This window comes from Neodiprion lecontei, chromosome 7, assembly GCF_021901455.1.
Source record: "Neodiprion lecontei isolate iyNeoLeco1 chromosome 7, iyNeoLeco1.1, whole genome shotgun sequence".
Classification (NCBI taxonomy): domain Eukaryota; kingdom Metazoa; phylum Arthropoda; class Insecta; order Hymenoptera; family Diprionidae; genus Neodiprion; species Neodiprion lecontei.
Window position 1 is genome coordinate 5814166 of NC_060266.1, and position 20840 is coordinate 5835005.

Here is a 20840-nt window from a genome sequence, read left to right on the forward strand (position 1 = left end):
CATTCCCACTTTCTGTGACATTGGGTGGTTGGAACAGAAATTCAAAATTCTTCCTGAACTAGTTGGTTTGGTGTACCAATTAGTCTTCAAATGGTTGTTGGATCTTTCAACCATGATATCTAGGAATGGAATACAACCATTCTGTTCCACTTCCATGGTGAACTGGATATTCTCTTCAAAGCTATTAAACAACTCCAAGACTCTGTTTAATTCCGTCTCAGGGACTGCAGCGATAGTATCATCTACGTACAATTTAATAAACGCAATGTTAAACGGGAGGACCGTAATTATCTGTTGTAACACATAATTCATAACAATATTGGCCAACACCGGACTAGCTGGATTGCCCATACTACAACCTTCAACCTGTCTGTACAACACCCCATTATACGTAAAATAACTGGTTTCAAAACAAAACTCTATAAGTTTAATAAGCAAATATTTAGGAACTTTAACTAAATGTTTGATGTTGTCCCAAGATTCATTAATGACCTTCAATACTAAATCCTTACGGATATTTGTAAACAACGAGACTACGTCAAGTGATATCAATCTATAATCACTATGTAATTCAACGTCTCTAATAAAATCAACGAATTGAAAAGAATTTAATAAATTAAAACTAAAAGTATCCACAACCGGTGTCAAAATTTCATGTACAACTCGCGACAACTTATAGCTAGGAGATTGTATGCAACTCACTACCGGACGTAACTTGCAAGTTGGTTTGTGCGTCTTACGTAGTCCATATATCCGTGGTGCTCGAGTATAGCTCGACCGAAGGTTCTTCTCTTCAGCTTCGTCAATCACACCCGAAGATGCTAGCTCCGCCACCAGGTTATTGGCTCTTTTTTGGTACGTGAGAGTTGGATCTCTATGAAGAGGTAGGTAAGTTGTCCTGTCACTAATTAGTGCGCTCATCTCTCTCTCGTACTCTTCTCGGAACATGATGACAGTTGAGTTCCCCTTGTCTGATCTTGATACCACTAAATCTTCATTTTCTCTCAAAAACTTTTTTGTAACGATTAAATCTTTATTTAACATTAGACGGTCTTCAGAACGTGATTGTCCCTTACAAAAATTGGATAAAATGTTGATACTTTTAGATCTCAGATTTTCTTTCACTGCGGATAAGTCAGCCGCATTACAATTGTCTAACTTTACTGCACTGATGCAATACTCTAGATCTTTAATAACTTCAGGAACTATAGTGATCTTATTTTGGATCTGTAGCCCAAAGTTTGGCTCCAGGCTTAGCGTTCTGTAAACTTGTTTGGGGAGTTCTCTATTAGTGTAATTAAAAACACATTTATTTGCATCCGCACATTACTTCGACTCGGGTCATGGGTTTGATTTTGACAAAGCGAAGATCTTAGATTTAGAGAATAACTGATTAAAAAGATCGGTTAGTGAAATGGTTTGGATTAAACTTAATGACACGGTAAACAAGCGTACTGACACCCAGAATCTGAGTGCAATGTACAACGAGATTTTATCGGTTTATAACGATTATCTTGGTGACGCACGTTAGTTTTATTTTATTTTTGAATGTTTAGACTATTTTAATGTATTTAATTTTTGTTTTGACTCAGATACTGTAGAAATGTTTTAGAGTATTGTTTTGAATTCCCGCGGCGGTGAATGTGGGAAACAAGGGCGCTTCATTCGCTTACTGTTTCCTCATTTATGTATATTTTGAGGTTGACTGCGGTCGACAGTTTATTTACATGTACAAGTCGGTTCTGTTAGCTGCGTTCTTTTTAATTAATAAATTTTTGAATTTTGTTAATTATTTATGAGGAGCTAATGAAGTGGTATAAGAAGATTTATATTGTTTACGCTTATAAATTGAGGTAAATTTATTTGCTATTAATTGTATAATCTTGTTATATGTATTATGCGTTGTGTTTAAAATATTTTGTATTTATATGTATGTTTATAGACGCCTGAAGAAGGCCAAATAAAATGGTCGAAACGTTGCGGAATCAATGATTTGCGTTTATCAATAGTCCAAGTTCCTGTTAATTCCTGTTGTTTGTTAATTGATTAGGTGCAGCCACATCGTCAGGTTTGTTAGTAAATTTCTCCGGAATAATACGTACACAATTGTAAACTGTGAACAAAGGTGAACTTAATAACACTGAATACCATCGGTGTGCCACTAATTGCCTTTGAAAGATTAAAATGTACCTTGAATAACGCCATTTCACTTTATATCGTATCGAAAGTGTGATTTTCATACCTTCTCGCAACTCGTGATACTGTATTAAATGAAGAAGAAGGTCCTGCATTGAATAAATTCCAAAATTTGCCGGTGGATAATTGAGATTGCCGGATACTCCAACGCGCGATGACGTATTACAATTTCCCTTGGGATTAGGGACTGGTTGACGCGAATAACAGGGATGACATTAAACAGGTCCAAGTCCCAGAGGAGCCCTGGATTTATTATGACTTAACACACGCTGTGCCTGGTATTAATTCACACACTTTCATGCATGCGAAATACTCATCCCAGCCTGCGGGTGAATCGGTACGAATTTGTACAAATTTCAACATAACGTACGTAAATCCATCTCCTCTTGCACCATCACGTTTCAGCACCTTGTAAATATGCGATTACGTATAATTTGCGATCGAAAATGTTATGTAATTTTTAACGGAATAGAGTAGTATAATAATGTTTCATTATAATCATCATCATAATCCCTCTTAAAACGTCAGCATTGACATTTTAGAAGTCCAATTACGTGAAAAAAAATAAAAATATCCATCGATATTTGAAAAATTGAATAGAAAATCTTGAATAACCGATTCAAAAAAGTTGTCTCATATACGAGACGCTGTGCCACAAAGGGTTTAAAAAAACTAGTATTTTACTGACCGACGAAGGTTAGTCCTGTAAAACAAAATCACGCTTCAATGATGAAGCACACCATAACAACTTAGCGAAAGCAAGCTGCTGGCCTGTTTCCAAAGTCTAATCCAATCCTAATGAAAACTTTATGGTCAAATCCGTGACAAAGTAGGCTGGGTTGGTACGTTCACGGATTTCACTGATGCCGTACCGAAACACACCGACGTACGAACACGCCAAAAGGTAATGTACCAGCCTTTTCAGCATATAGAGAGGGCGGTAAAATGCAGAGTTTACAGTGAACCGTAAAAGTTGCCGCTAGGGTACCGATCTCAAAATACACACACACACCTAATAAAATCTTATGCGTATGGGTAATAGATACGAACCATCTACTGAAGACATCTCGCCAAACCGCCGTAAGTGTTCATTTGCAGCACTTTGGAAGACACAGCGAACACAGTGCAGAACAATTTGAAATGAACGCCGTTTTGGTTGACAAGTGGTGCCACTCTCATACTGTACCCGATGAATAAGGACCGCGGTCGTTTCGGATATGTAGTAAATAATGGTAGGGTGTTCATTTTTGAAGCATACACTTGGGACCATTCCGTTCCGTATGCTGTTCCAGTATTAACCCTTTGTTTTCACACGAGGTCATTTTGAGCCAAAATTTTTCTTTGTACTTGAATAGCGCTGAACGGTGGGGTCAACTTCAAGCATGTTTTCCGACGGTAATATTTTTGATTTTTACAAGTATGACTGCACAGGCTTAAAGTTGATTCGCTTTACTGCAAAAAGTATCTGAACGTTTTTTTCGTTGCATATAAGCTGCTGAGGTACAATGAAAAATTAAATGACGAATCCTCTCTCCGTTGCTGAGATATTCGAAACCGAATATCATCCGGGGTCAGACTGACCCCATGTGCAGTTGACAGGTCGTGGCGGAGGTGCGCAGAGGAAGGGTTAACAATCTTTACGATGACTTGACACTAGGGTGGTCAGAAAGGATTTTTTTTTTTAGATTTCGCTATTCTACGAGATTCTTTCACTCTTTCATCAGAAAATAGCTCACGTGAATGGACTGGACTGAAAATTATTTATACTACTGCCTCGACGACGTTGAATTTTCGAAATAAGACTATTTTGGGGGCATTTCAAAATTGAGATATCCTTAAAGCCTTCGGTGGTAATCTTTTGTACGACGAAACAAAAGTTTTTGTAAAACCTTAGATGCGTGCGATTTTTTTTAGTACCGAAAAATGTGTTTTGAAACTCGTAAAAGCTAATTTTATCAACTTTCAAATATTAAAATATTACATTGTTCTTTATTTGTATTGTTACTTTACAGTGAACAAGAGCTCACGCGAAACCGGAAGAATCTGAGCCAATATTAAATACTGCCTCATCAAATTATAATTTTTTTTTTCCAGAATTCCAGGAAAATCCTTTATTGGTTTTCCAAAATATTTTTACTGTAAAATGAATCTCACGTACTAAAGAAAGTCACACGCATGTCAGATTTGACAAAAACTTTTGTTTCGTCATACGAAAAATAACCACCGAAGTACTTTAGGGATATCTCAATTTTGAAATTTCCGAAAATAGCCTTTATTAGAAATTCTCAGCCCAGCCGTTTCGAGTGAGCTATTTTTTTATCGAAAACTACAAGAATCTCCGAGAAGAGTGAAATGTAAAAAAAGTCCTTTCCTGAACTGTCCTACTTGACACACACGTGTGTATCCAATACGATTGGTACTTTGCAGCCAGAGTCACGTGCCTCGGTATTGATGCGCTCTTGAAACCGGGCAGACACACTTTACCAGTTTCCATTGTATTTCTACGGCACGAGGCACGGTTATAGTTAGTGAACTTTACTTCAGTTTAACTTCGTACAAGTCTATTGTTCGCTAAGGTTGATATATATCTTCGTTGCAATCGCCTTACACCATCCTTTGGGTTTATCTCATATAAGTCCTCTTTATGTTGAAACTTGAGATATTACATACGTGACCGGTACTTTATACGTATGTGGCTAAAGATATAATACGAAGTACAGTTTCATTTGCGGGATTGCTTTTCCGGCCACAATCCAACGTTTCTTCGGAAAGCATCGAAGTATTCACTGCAGCAGCATGACGTACACTCGGGGAGAATGAATTTGTGAGACGGCTAATTTTTTTACACTAGACAGTTATGTTGGCAACACGGAGAAACCTGCATCGCCACAGTCGGCCGAGCGCAAAAAAACTCGATCTCAATAAACGTAACATAACCCATGACCGTCGAATCTAACCTTAGAATACCGCGGGGATAATGAATTGTCGGATTTACACGTCAATTCTAAGGTTAGATTGACGGTCATGGGTCATATTACGTTTATTGAGATTGAGTTTGTTTCGCGCTCGGCTGACTATGGTGCTGTAGGTTTCTCTGTGTTACCAACATAACTGTCTAGTGTAAAAAATTAGCCGTCTCAGATTCATTGTCCACAATTGTACATTTGAGCCGTATGTTGACCCGGTCCGTATAGTCCATTGCGTTTTTCCCTGGATCATTCGGGATTCATCCCGACGTTGTTCTTCTTTATCATCATACGTCATACGGCGTAAAAATTTGCCACGGGACTGGCTTACGTACCGACCTGAGCTGTCCGACATACCAGATTTTATTACCTGCACCGTCGTACGCTCTATAAATCTACGCGCCATGGGTTTCGAGTAATGGTCCTTCCTGCGTATCCGTCCATCCTACGGGAGAATCATTGGACAGGTGAATTCGAGTGGTCCCGGTGTCTCTGGAGATACGTCTGCCGGAGCATCCAGGTGAGGTCGTCAATCTTGAATCAATCTGCAGTCTACCGTCACGCCTGTTGGGATTGTCACTTTTCGATGCGTCATCTGGTGGGAAAAAATCAAACTAATACAGCCAAGCTGATAGCCGACCGTTGACAGTGTTTTTTCACATGTGGATGGTAGAATAAGCATAGTATTTATTACGTTTAAGGGGCAAAATACTCTTCTTTTTTGCGTAAACAATATTTTACGATCATTAAAACAATATCCAGTTGGTCCTGTGGTGAAAATTTTTTTTTTAAAAGATTCAATTCTCGATTTTGCCACAGTGTCTAGGAACGCGCGTTGAGTGCTCGTAAAATTTTGAACGTATTTTTCTCGTAAACACTTTCGTCAAACTGGAAGGACAAATTACTTGAACACCGTTGCATGGTTCGATTTGAAATTTTGACAGTAGCTTCGCAATTACATCCTCTATGGAAGTACGTAGGTGTGTTTTTTTTAGTTTAAAGTAAACTTTTTTTTTGTCAACAATTTGCTGCTTATTTTTTTATTTTTTCAGCAAAAATGGATCAATTTTTTCATATGTGCATTATTTCTACAAAATTTTATGAAAAAAAAACCTACTCAGTCTCACAGGCAATAGTATATAGATTATAAAATTTTTTAGTTTTTCGTTCTAGGTCTTATAGTTTACGAGAAATCCGTTCTCCCGTAAAGGAGTTTTGAAAAAAGGACATTTCAAAGATTTGCTCTATCACCGCCATTTTGCATCAAATTGAAAATAAAAAATTTTTTTATTTATGTACTTCAATATATGGTAAATAAACCCTCTGAAAAGAAATCTTATTCCTTTTTCCATACTTCCAAAACAAATCCAACTTAATTAACTTATGTGACATGAGTGACTTGAAACCTCAAGAATTACGATTTGCCTCCATTAAAATTGAAATCTAAGGTTATGTGGGGATAAAATAACGGCGATGACCAGGCTTTGACGTCCTGAGGATATTTTTCAATAAGGTCTACCACCTAACTTTCCGGTGGAGCTGTCTGATTCAGTACGCTTCTTCACTTTATCTCGATAAGCTGATACATTTTTTCAGGGTTATTTACACTCATCACGATATCGAAAAATGATTGATGTAACTGATGCAAATACGGCATGTGACCCAATTTTTCATCGGGGATCAAAAATGTCGAGACTCTGATCCTCTGGAAAGTATAAAATGCAAATGACGAAAGGTTCCTCTCAAGATGGATTTGTAATTTCAAGTGGCGAAGCATTTCATGTCTCAGCTGCTAACAAATGCAATTATACGAAAGTAAAAAAAACAAATTTTGAGGATGCGGAAGATGCAAAGGGGAGATTGAATTTCCATGGCAGTAAGGTGAAAATGAATATAAAATGAGGTTCACTTTGAAGGTGAGAATGTTGACGACTTTTCGTTAAGGCTTCTACGAATAAAACAGGAGTAAATTTGGCGTTTATACTTTATTCGTTTTTCACGCGTCCTCGCTAATTGATTTCATTCCATTGCTGCCGCGGCTAACAGCAATTATCCCAGAGCCTCCAATATTCCGATATAAGCTGCGCATCTATTTGCATTTATTGTTTAGTCAATTCGTTCTCAGGTTGTTTCATTTCTACAGGTAAAATATGCTAACGTCATGCCGTAATCAAAGATCTCAGGATTATCGTAACGAGTACGTATCTCATATCAGAATTCTATGTTCTATATGTGGATGTGAATGACTTTCTTGAATTCTGTTATGAAAGAGCGATACGTCGTCAAAATTAGAACCCTTTCCGTTCATTAGTTCATTTAATACATGAAGGAAAAGGGTGAGTTTGCTCGGTCGGTAAAGGTAGGACCACCACATGACCTTAAGGCTTGTCCTTAAATACAAATTATCAATCACTCACTTAACGGAAATAAAGCACCAAATACGAATACAACCAGCTTTACTATAGCCTCTGAATAATCGATTCAGCAGAGAACAACTCAATTATTATAAATTTTGGGCTCAAAACTTATCTCGAAGAAGTAAAGATCACGCCGAAGATACAATGATCAGAATTTCGGTATCGACAACGGCGAACAATTCAAGACGGAGAACGTTATTCAAGATCTATATTGAAGGCGAAAACGTGAGATTCCGTTATAACGACGAAGATAAGCCATATACAACGGTTATATCAAACTTCACCGAATATTGAAGATAAGTTCAAATATTTGGGGTAATACGTGAAATTGTAAGTGAATAATCGATAGAGACTAATTTTGTGAAATAAGCCCAGATAGGTCGCACAGAAAAATCGGAATACCATTTTAAACTATTTAAATTTAATCAACAAAAGTATTTCAAGACACCGTCCGTACACCTAAGAAATGATATATGTACTCGCATATGTCTGGATGGAAGGTGGATGAATGAATGAACAGTTTAGATGAAAAAGATTTAGCGTGAATCCTAGATAACAATTTATAATTAAAATATACGGATCGTCTTGACTTATTACTTGAACGTTTATGTGTATTATTAATAAATCAATCTGTTTAGAATACGATAAGATAACTACTAGTAATAATTATTTGTTCATTAGTTTATAGTTTGTAAATTAGTTCGAAGTTAATTTAGAGTTATTTGTAAATGTTTGATTGGTAGAAAATAAGTTTAAGTTTAATAATCAACGCTCTTTTCACGGGGTTGTTGTGAGAAGGGAGAAGACATTCGGTAAAAGATTTTGTAGAAATTGAGACGTTTTGTGAATAATAAATAAAGTTATTTACGCATTTCATTTCGCTGGTATCGTCAAGTGCACTGGAAAAGTTTATTTGAATTCATTATTCAATTTAAGTCGTTCCACCTCTGTTATAAAAGTTCATTAGAGAGATTCTGGCAACTTTAGTTTATCTAAAATGAAAAAGTCTTCGAGATAACCGAATACCAGGATTTAACCATCTGGAGATTTCAGAAATTCACAAAACTAAAATGGAAACATCTTAAACAAATCACCAATTTACCTTACGATAAATTAATAAGACTTCTCGTAACGAACCAAATAAATAAATAACTGAATAAAAATTCGGGAGACAACACTTTCCATCGCAAAGTAGAATCCATACAATATTTTACGAAAGACTGTTAAGATTACCGTTTGAATAGGTCTGAAATAAAATTTCTCCGTTGTAAAACTGCAAGCCTTTGTATCCGAGAAATACTAGACAGATGAGAATATTAACCTGCAGCTCGTTGCGATAGTATAACAATGAATCCTGAAGGTATCTCGGCAGCGATCCTGAGGAAAGTTTTTTTTAATAGTTACCGGGCCCCAGCTATTATACTTTCGTTATGTATAATTCCACCGAGAAGCCAACAGAGCGTGCCTAATTGAACTCTTAAAAGCAGCTTGAAATAATTTGGTTAACCGCACAAGGAAGAGCTGATGAATTTACCTAGTCGTCTGGCAAAGCTTTAAAACGGCGCGCGCTTGCAGCGATTTTTGTTCGTTTTATCTTACCCCTGCACCTCATCATGATTTCTTATACTTTTATTGCGTCAGGATAACCAGCCGCTTTCGTTAGCAAAGGTGAAGCCTTTGTTCAACGGTAAATTAGGAGCGGTAGAAAGACAGAAACTTTTATATAGGTACTTATGCTCCATTCATCAGCTCTTCTTGTGCTAACCGAATGTTAGATTATAACTGTGGAGAACGTTTAAACTCGCGATGATTGAACGCGATTCTTGGCGTAGTCTAGAAACAATATTTACCAGGCGCATATTCTGTCTTCAAGAAGGTTGGTCGGTCAAAAATCGATACCTATAATACCGTTGATTTTATTAGATTATAGTTTTACGTCGAGTATTTATCAAATTATCATATATTTGTGAGCTGATTTGTGAACGATTATCTCGTAATGAAATTAATAAAAAAATCGATAGCTTCTAAAGCTGTTCCAATTTATTTTCATATCGTAGAAGCAGAGTTGTAATGAATAAAAATAATTGTTCTATCGTAATTATTAAAATACCTGAGAAACGAGTGATAAAAACAAAGAATTCTTAATGTTTATTGTTTCATATCGAATTACAGCGTATATACCTGGACAAGTATTGTTTAACAAACAACTGTGCGAATTTTGAAGAAATATTCAATAAGTCTTGTACAAGCAAACAACTGCTTTCATACATTGTATAAGTATTAATTTTTCAGCGTTGCTGCCCACTGTCCAAATATCGTATCAAGCAAACTCTACCAGTAGCTCTTCTCTACACCAAGAAAAATTTCGTTTGTTATAGTAACTAGAAAAATTCAGTAAAACAGGTATCGTTCAAAAAACTGTTTGAATATCGTTAAATTTTCACACCTTTCATGACATCTCGATCTCGGGAAATTCACGAATAAGCTCAGCTGAACTCCAATTTTTTAAGATTCAATCGGCTTTCGTCTACAACTCGATTTCTCTGTCATCTTCTACCAGGATATTAAAATATCTAATTATCTCTGAACTCTAGTGCAAGATAATTTTTCGTCAAATTCTGCGGAGGAATAACGAAAAAATTCTGAACGCTATCTCACGGAACGTGCTGACACTTACGAAGAGAAGCTTCCCTTGTTTAACCGTGGTCAATTTATACAAGCGTCAAACTCAATGTATGGAAAACCTTTCGAATTAGGTCAGAAAAGTTATTACCGCTCATAATAAAAATTTCGGTAAAAGTTACCAGAATGAATACATCGGACCATTGAAGGTTTGACTATGGAGCACTATTAGCGAGCGTTTTCAATTCAACTCTGATTTGACAGACGGAATACTCAGGGCAAGTTTGAAAGGGTGATAAGCAGCTTTAGGAGGGTGGTTTAACAACGCAACATCTATCCATACAATCGCCTATTCAGTCTTTCGTAAAGCTAACTCTCTCGCAACTCTGAATTTCGCAAATGAAATATATAACACAGGGTGGCGTTGCTAATAGAGTCACACCATGGGCTCCATGGGCGCATATAATTCACATGTCTGACAAGGCTTTTATGCAATTCTGGAGTCGAGAAGTGAATACCGTGGTAAAAGACTCGGTTTTATTGCTCGCACTTGGTATGTCATGGATTGTAAGCTGCTTATGCAACGCAAATTACGGTTACAGGGATAACTTGGTAGAGCTCTTGTTACTCAGAAGTCGGGACATATTCATACCGCTTCCTCCTTGCCCTGGAAGACAGTAAGACAAACTTTTTAAAAGGAGAACTAGCGCTGTACGATTTATCGATTAATCGGCAGCTTCGATCTATCGTTTCTCCGGTAACTCTCTAACAATAAAGCCAAAAGGGTACAAAACGCGTCTAAGCCCTTTTGTCATTCGCACCGCGATATAATTTTGTTGCCATGAACCAATGACCGGAAAAATTTCCAATCAAAGAAAGTTCGGTGTATAAAAATACAAGTATAGCCGGTAAGTGATTGAAATAAGACAGAAAATGAATAGGTTATTTGAATGTTTAAGAACAAGGTGAGAATTTCTGGTGCCCGGTGGTCCTGTAAATGTCCATGAATTTTTCTCATCCTTCAAAAGTCCTGGAAGCAATCCTATAAATTTTCTCGTGTCCTGAAAATATCCCATTTTTAATGTTCTTTAGTAACCTGAAAATGGCCTTGAATTAGTCACGGGTTTTTTACTAGACACCATGGAATTTCGGGAGGAAAAAAAAAATTGGTTAAATAGAATATTGGAGTCTCGTCTTCGGCAGAGGCCGAAAATTCTTCGTTAATGAGCTCGAGACGCGGAAGCAAAGCAGGTAGCTAAGGCCGATTGCGAAATTGCAAGATGGCTGGAGGCTGGTGTTAGGTGGCGAGGTGAAGCCATCATCCACTTGATTGCAATCAATACAGTTGACTGAGCTTCGCTCGATGCGACAACTAGGTAATAATTACAGACATGTTCGATCAACCGAAGCTCCATAACTAGGATAAGTTGTTACCTAGCGTAACACCTTGTGCAACAATAAATTGACGTTAAAGCTTGATTCAACTAAAAAAGTAGAGTAAACCGAACAAACTGATTTTGCGTTGGAATTACCAAAAAATGATCGATAATAGCGCAAAAATGGTTACGCGTAAGTCGTTTTTCGTTATTCCAACAATATTCAAACAGTTTTTTTAACGACACCTGTTTTACTCAATTTTTCTAGCTACTGTATGAAATGAAATTTTTCTCAGTGCAGATAATAATTAGCGATTTATTTCACCACTGAGAAAAGTTAAAGATACAACAAAATTCGGGTAAAGCAAGTATTGTTTCAATAACAGTTTGAATATTTTTAAAATTATTAAAAAAAAAAAAAGAAAAGAAAACGTAGCTATTTGTTAGGAATATACTGCATTTTCTGGTTATTCTAAGATTAAATCTCTTCGTTTAGTTGTGTAACGGATATTGTTGATTTGAAGAAATTTTCCGTTGACGAAAGAAAACAAACACAAAAAAAAAACAAAAAAAAAAAATGAAAAGCGAAACACTTATTATTAAAGATACAAGATGTAAACTATAAAGAAAATTCGAGTAAATCATCCTCTTTTTATGAAAACTGTATATACCTTCGTTTTCGTTTCACAAATAAATAAGTCAGAGTTTGCATAAGTGGTGTAAATAAAATTTTCAACGCTACTTATTTTTAATAATTCATTCGTCCATCCATTCGTTTGCAAGATTGAAACATGCTTTTTATATATATATATATATATATATATATATATATATATATATATATATATATAATGCTCATTGTCAAATGACTTTTTGTGATAATTCTTCTGTGACAAGTCTTTTTTTAATGCAATAACCGTTACAGCTGACTACATTGTTTCCAGAGAAATAAGGCAAAGATCAAATTATTGACACAATTGTAAGAAAATATAGTGCAATGATCATCATCGAAAAGAATGTATCAACACGTACCAGACTTTCTGGTCAATGTTAGAAACTTCGTTTTCACTCTCTACTCAGAAGCATATTTGTTGGTTACCGTAAAAAATGAAAATAGTAAAGAACCTTATAGCAACCACAGAATTAAGTGCAGAATTAGGTAATGAGAGAAGATTGAAAACAGTATTAAACGACAGAGAATTCTGTATACCAAGGTCAAGTTTACAAACGACAGATTGAACGACTGCTCAGTTTTTCCGGAAATTATTTTGTACTTCACCTTGTACGATTTTGATTCTCATGCATATTCACAGCATTTCGAACGACTTCATAACCACAGTGTAATTCCACGGGACAAAGGCTGGAGTTACATGAAATGAATCATAAATGTGGATTATACGAGTGGTCACCTGAAATTGAAACGATTTTCCAGAGTGAAAAATATTCACCTCATGAAGTGAACCCGTTCGATTTAATCGTATTGGATTCATGTTTTTGATTCACGTATAATATATTGAATGACACGTGAATTTTAGAATTCAATCAATGTCGTAGGTTTGTTTATTCTTGTTTGTGCTGACAACCGCAATGCAAGCTGGTGCTTTTATACAGAATCGCTTTCCGTGCGCAGCTTGATCTCTCTTCCAAGTGTTCGACAGCCAATCAATTTGGGTAATTCGAAAATGTTTTTACCGTTAGTGAGTTCGAAAGCTGCACACATGCGGCCTGAAGCTTTCAGCGGCCACGGTCAAAAGATCGCTCATTTTACAAGGTTTTATTGCTACTTTTTACAGTTCCTTCGCAAAGCAAACCGTGGAACTTTAAGAAAGAATCAAGAACGGCGAGTCGAATAGCTCGCAAGTCCAGAATAAAAGTGTTTGAGTCAGAATAGTCTGTAAAAACGTGTGCTTAAAAGTCAATTTTCTTGCCATCGATTATTTCTGGAAGCTGTAAATATGACGCAACAAGTTTCAATGATAAATGACGAGAGATTGATCGTGGAAGGACAGAAAATATTAAACAGAATATACCGTCAAAAAAGTTTTACTACCCAAGGTAATTCATTCCATTCTTTCATTCTGTTACATTCTTTGATTAGATTTTATCTGCCTATTGGCTTGAAATTTTATTAAACTAAAAATTTATATTCACAATGAACACGGTATACCTGTAATAATAACAATTTTTAAATTTACCAATCGTCATGTTCGTTATGCGGTATCAATTATAAATGTAAATGAAAATAATTGGCTTAAGTGTATTATATCAATTTTGGAACATATTACTATGCAAATACCACGTTACCGGTCAAATGGAATTATCAATGGGTAAAAATTGACTATCAATACATTTAGATTGATTCTGAACCATTCGGTATTCCTAGTAATTTTACAATCTATGGTTTTTGACGAGCACCGTTGCGTTGGCACCACTGACCGAGGCGTAAAATTACTAGCGACATCGATTGGGTCAGAATTAGTTTAAATTTATGCAGATAACTGATAAATATTGTAAAATATCTCCGACGGTTTAACAATGAACATTGCTAACAAACGGAGTGCAATGTTTATGGCCTAACAGCCAAATGAAGGGGCGACTAATTTGCCGTTTGCGATTTCTACCGACGTTGCGAATTTCTTTTACAAGTTGTTTGTTATCGCAAACTGGTTAACAAAGCACCAGCACCTGGCATACGGTTTAAATATCTTTGCACTCGTAAACATCTGAATTTCGCACACTTGGAAGAAAAATTATACAGCGTGAAATGTACCTGCGAGCGTAATGTTTAGTTAAGAAAGTTATTTCAAACGTGTTTACTAATTGTATCCCGCTACTGACGAGTTTATTCTCTTATATGTCGCCTCAACAGTCAATAGCGAGCGAATGTTATTAGTCGGGATGCACGCAGTCCGTTTGGATGAAACAACGAAAGAGCACCTCGGGACTTGTTATTGCTTGTTTCTTAAACATAGACGGATAAACACCTGCATGTTATTAGATAAAACAAGTAAACGTCTGGCTGAAATCGAATGCTACATTTGTTACCGCTAATCGATACCTACGTCTTGTACATAAATTTATCTAAATTCGTTCGATGATGTTTTCTCACGTCTTTTGACCGTCTCGTGACCTTCAGAAATCTAACAAAAATAAGGTTTGAGCAAAGTGTCAGTTCGTCGGTCCATCTTACAGTCCGTTAGTTGGACTCGGAAACGGGTAAAGATGAAGATTTTACATTTATAACATATTCTTGACACCTGGCAGCGTTATTCAATAATATTTTACTGACTTATAACTCTATTTATTGGGGTGGGGATCAGCTGTGGGTTACTCGAATCGGGTATTTAACTTATATCATCGAATAATGTTGATCTTGCAGTAAGTATAATGACTCTCCAGAAAGGGTAGAAAACTTAACGATAAGTGCGAATCCTTATGAATATGCACTTTAATTGATAACGGCATCACATTTCCGACGGTCAACATCGAATTATCAATGTCGTCGCGATGTTCTAAACTGTCAAACTACAAATACACAACTGTCCCGAAACGTTTAGAGCCTTGACGAGTGGTAACTGCAGATCATAGTTTTGGTTGCGTCTGATTCTGCCAGTTTGGAATTATTTTACATTCAACAGGTTATTATAAAGCTTACCTAAATATCACGGCGAATAAGATTCATGGAAGATATATTCCGTAGGCTTTGTAATAAAATGTTGAATATTTGAATAAGCATATCGTAGTAGTTGTAAATTAAAACGATTCATGATACGTTTATAGGATATGGAGAAAAAAATACAGTGTGTGTACTAGGGTGGTTTTTACATCGATTTTTGAAAATTTTTACTTGGCTGCCCCCAAGATTGATTCCAAGTAACAGAATGAAAATTGTCATCAAAGCACAGATTTCTAATTCCACCGTAAATCCTGGCGCAATGGCTGTGAAGTTTGCTATTTAAAATACATTCAGTACATATTTCGTAGCAGGAATAATAGTTTGAAAAAAAAATTTGATCCTGTTAGAAATCAGTGAGCATTATTTCTAACATTCAATAACAATAGCATCGTCTATATAGTTTTTTTTTTTTTTGTCAACTGTACCCAATTAGAATTTGACATTTTTGTGAGTTTGATGTCAGTGGATAATTGACAGAAAACGCTCCATTGACGATGCTGATATTTTTACCAAACAGTAGCATCAACGTTGATTGATTTTGTTGAAGATAGAAATCAATACGAACGCTTTATCGACGATCCGTTATAGCGGAATCTAACTTACCAGCGGGGTAATCAAGATTACGTGCTTGATTGATTTATCGCTCTATGCCAGTTTTTTTTTTAAACCACGCTATCAACGTTTACCTTTTATACTATTTCGTTGATCCGGTATTTAACTTGCCATCAAGATATATTTACATTTATAAAAGACAACAACAGAGACAGTCTCTGAAAATATAAATGGATCTAGGTAGATTGAAATTTTGTCTCCGTCTAATTTGCTTGAACTATGTATAATTTGTACATATATTTAGATCTATAAATTTTATTTCGATGGATCAGATTAGACAGAGAGAAAATTTGGATCTAATGAGATCCATAATTCATTTATACCCGGGTTCCTCTTCCTGAAAAAGTTTTTCAATTAAATTTTTCACAATAATATGTGAATTAAGTTATTCATCAACACCAAATAATCAAAATAGTATCACAAGTTATAATAATTTGCAACAAAGAATAGTTAAACAATTCACTGCCATATATATTCTCCTTTTATTCAGTTAGCATTTAGCTCAGTATTTATGACCGGTAGTTGAATTTTACCTGCCGCTTGGCCTCCCTGACATTGTCGGTTAAATTATTTTGTAATCTTAGAGAAATTATTTTATCGATTTTTGTATAACCTGAAGCAAAACACTGTGTGACCTCGAAAAAATTTCACACAAACGGTGTCGACAGATTAATTTTGTCGCAAAAGTAAAATGTTTATACCAAGTATATATCGAATCTTTTTTTAATATGCCAATTACTTTTGTATTTCCAATCAGAGGATAGAATTTCCTTTTAAATTTTTCTGAAAACGGCCTTGATACTTCACAGAGAAAAAGATTCGGTCAGATGAGCTATGGATTTGATTTTTTGGATGGTGACGCAGTTAAAAGATCAAACGACATTACCTGTAAGTGAAGTTCGACTGTAATTACACGACAAGCTCGTTCAAGGATATTGTAATGTAGTGCTTCCTTGCATAGCAAGATCCAAAATTAAATAGCAAATTTAAAAATTTTACACCGCTTGTATTGCCCTCTCCGTTCGTGCTTCAAGATCCTCATCATTTTTAAAGATCAGTGATAACATTTCAATCGTTTAAGAAAGGGAGGATACGACAACGACATTTTTGTAATTTTGCATACTTATAGTACCGAAGTGTCAATATGCGAATAATAACGTCTCAAACCCATTGGACCCGATGATCAGAAATTTTTGACAAAATCTGTTGTCAAATATTTTGAACGTGCCATTAACACTAAACGTGGCTCGTGGCTCACCGGGTAGGCTGGTGGTCCAGTATGCACTGGATAGCGGGTTCGATTCCCGTCGTCATTTTTATTTATTTTTTTTTAAATTATCTTCATTTGTTACTAATGTTCTTATTCTTTAACGAAAAATCAAATTGATCAAATTAATGCTAATCAACGGATATTTCGTGTTCTTCAACAACAAACGCGGATCTTACCTTCGCTTTGATTTCGTTTGTAAAGTCGGGCTTGTTTTTGAAAATGGTAATTCTTAACTAACAATATCTCGCAGTCATTTACTCTCCTGGCTTTCAGGCCAGAGAACTTCGCCGTCACCTCTTCTCGGCTGCTCGACGAAGTTATCGCGATCTGGATCCAGCGAGTTTGCTCGGCGATAGTCAGTCGAGTACTACCGATTCTCAGGCAGAATAGTTAATCTCGGGCCCCCCGATTTTATGCGCTGTTATGATTGGTCGAACCGCTTGCCTCGCGATTATTATTGAAGCGGTTCATCGGGTTCACGTCAACAAGAGAGTCTGTTATCATACCTAGAATTCAAATCCACCGTTGTCGACTTCTCTCACGCCGATAAATATTAATGATAAATTAAGTGTTGATACAGAAATGTGATGAGAAAAAAAAAAAAAAAAAAAAAAAATAAAACGTTGGATGGCAAATTCATGTGTCATTTTTTATTTCCGTGACAATTTACAAACGTAAAACGCATGAACTCTAATTATACAACGTATTGCAAGTTTATATTTTCACTTTGCAGTCGAGGTTTTACACTTTATTTATCATAAATATTTTTAGTCAAGAATTGCCATTTTCAATAACAAGCCCGACTTCTTCAAGCGAGAGTTAAGCGAAAACAAGATCTGCGTTTGTAAAATTCATTGTGAAACACGAAATATCTGTTGATTTGCATAAATTTGATCATTTCTAGGCGTAAATAATGTGGGCATACGCATTAAACAAATAGAAAATAAATGCAAACAAGGGGTAATTTGAAAAAAAAATTGATCCTCGTTTCGCGATTTTACAATGTAAACCCTCATATTTCGTTTGTTAAGTAAACAAATGGCGGAGAACGGTTTAGATTTTGACAGTGCGTCGCTATTTCGTAGCAGAATTTAGGAAAGCTGGTTATATCCTAAAAATCATTAAAAAATGTCTCGATCTTCGACATGTATTAAGATTTTGGCAATTTCCGCGTTTCAGGAGCGACAAAGTCCATGGACGAAAGACTTTCCGCCATTGTTGAAACGACGATGAGTAGAACAAGCCATCGTAGGCAATTTATTTTACGTAGGATTCGTATTTCAGAATTATTTACATGCAACGGAAGGAAAACAAAAAACAAAAACAACCGGTTAGTATATAAATTATAGGAAATTTTTGCCAGTTTAATTAATCACGTAATGATTTTCATCGTAAAGCGAGTCGGCAAAAAGATATTGTCAAAAAACTGTTTTTGGACACAATTTTCTCAATATGGCGGCGCGAGCGGCAAAGATACGAGTTGTCAAAGTGAAAATTCGAAAAGATCACATCGAAAACTATAAAAATACCAATTTTCAAAACTTCTGGAAAATTTTCCAGAAAAAACTTGCAAATGAATGTACAATTGGCTGAACGCTTTTTATTGAAAAAATTATTATAATGAATAGTACTTTGTAATATCGAAGTATAAATAATTCAGTCACTGAATCTTAATGATACTATTTGATTGTCGTTTTTAGTATGAATAAATATTTTATGGTAATTATTGATATTTAATTGCTCTTGTCATACTTTTTTCTGAGCTTGTATTGGCTTCGCAAGATATCGATTCTTGTTTTCACAGTTTGGACAGATATTTGTGCAGTCGAGATATTCAAAAAATGTGGTGTAAGATAATAAGGCTGCGTGGTTCTTGAATAAGCTTGTGTAGTTGTGATGAGGAGATTCGAATCCTCGTCCCGGAAGATTTGCCATTAAACATGGAAATCCAAAAAGTGTCACAAAAAGTTGTATTCACTTCGTATATCTCATTTTATCCTCGATGAAAATGAAAAACCTGCATACACAATACAAATTATGAATTTGAAGTTTGGTTTTATACCTAACGCGTCATCTTTCAATGCAAAAAAATTAAAAGATCTGACTCTTTCTCCGAATGAGACACAAGTTGCGAAGTATGTATAACAACATCGAACTTCGGGAGAGTGAGAATTTATCGTGGGGGAAAGAATTCGAAACAAATTTGAAGTGTCACCACGTAGGGCCAAGTTTCACGCTCTTCTAAGTCGGTTTATGGTTATATTGTAAGCTCGTGAGTTAGCTAACCGTTTCTTAGTTCATAAGCGTTCCACTAGGGTTTATCAAGGCTTTTTAGTTTTGCAGCTTTTTCATCGACCCATTTGTGGATAGGAGAGTTTTCTTGGTCGGGGGAAAAAGAGCAGCTCAATACATATTACAGCTCTCTCACGTACAGATGGCCCTTCGTTAAACTAAAAAATAAAGTTCACCAACCAAAAAATGTACGAGATCTCAGTTCTTGACTTTTTGATGTCAAAGGCAATACCGCATGATTTCAGTTATATTTTGCAAAGTGCGAAAAAATGAGTCGAACAGTATAAACTACGGAGTATAATATGCAAACGGAGAATTAAGAAACGTTTATTCCGAAAATATTGTTCGCCTTATATTTTCTGAACATTGTGCAACTCGAAGACCATCGTAAACGCATATTGAAATTCGAATAACACGTGACTGGTTCGTACACACCGTCATAATACAGCCTGAAACATGTTTTGAATAGGCATAGCTACTTACAGCGAAATGATTTCTCGCCTTCTGATTAACTTACGGCTAACTGACATTACTGAATTACTTGATTAAACGCAAGAAACGAAAAATAATTTATTTCAGGATACTTTATCAAAGCGACAATGAAACGGTTTCAGTGAAAAGAAATATGCATGATTATTTCCACAAAGGTAGTTGATGAAAACAAGTTTAAACAGGTAAGGTCGTATAGCAGAAGAACAATAGTAATGATAATATTAATATAGTTTGCACGAAGATATGTAAAGATAATAAAAAATACTCTCAATGTGTTGAACACCCCGGAATAATAATAATCGCATTCCTTATGAGAATTGTGCATACTTACACAAGCACATAAATCCAGCATGTGTGTTGAATGTACACATGCGGTTTTCACCACCTGCGTCATATCGTGTAGCGCTGCAATCCGTTTGTAAGATCGAATACATATTTATAACACCACACGTAGCAAAAGGCTGAGAGAAAAGTTTTTCAACAGCAAAATGAAAAAAAAAAAACAAAAAAAAAAAAAATAAATAAAAAACAAGTTCTGGTACCTCAAATTAGTAGCAGGTTTTTGCAATTTCCCGTAAGAAATTTTTTCTGAAGCTTAATTCCTCGGTACTGCCGGTTTAAGACGAGCTGAATTTTAGTATCCTGAAGAAATTCGTAGTTTCGGTTGAAGTAACGATGCAAGTAGTCACGTGGGTTCGACACGCCTTTTTTGATATTGAAAAAAGAATAGAAAATAACAAAATTTCGATACAGTCGAAGAAATAGAATGCTGGTGAAAAGGTTAAGAGGATTTATGGACGATCATATAATTTCATTAAAATTCCATAAGAGTTAGATAAATACTCGATCCTTTGAAAATTCGTAAAATTGTTTAGAAATTTTGATACCTTCACAGACCGAATGTGTTACGAAATTTTATAA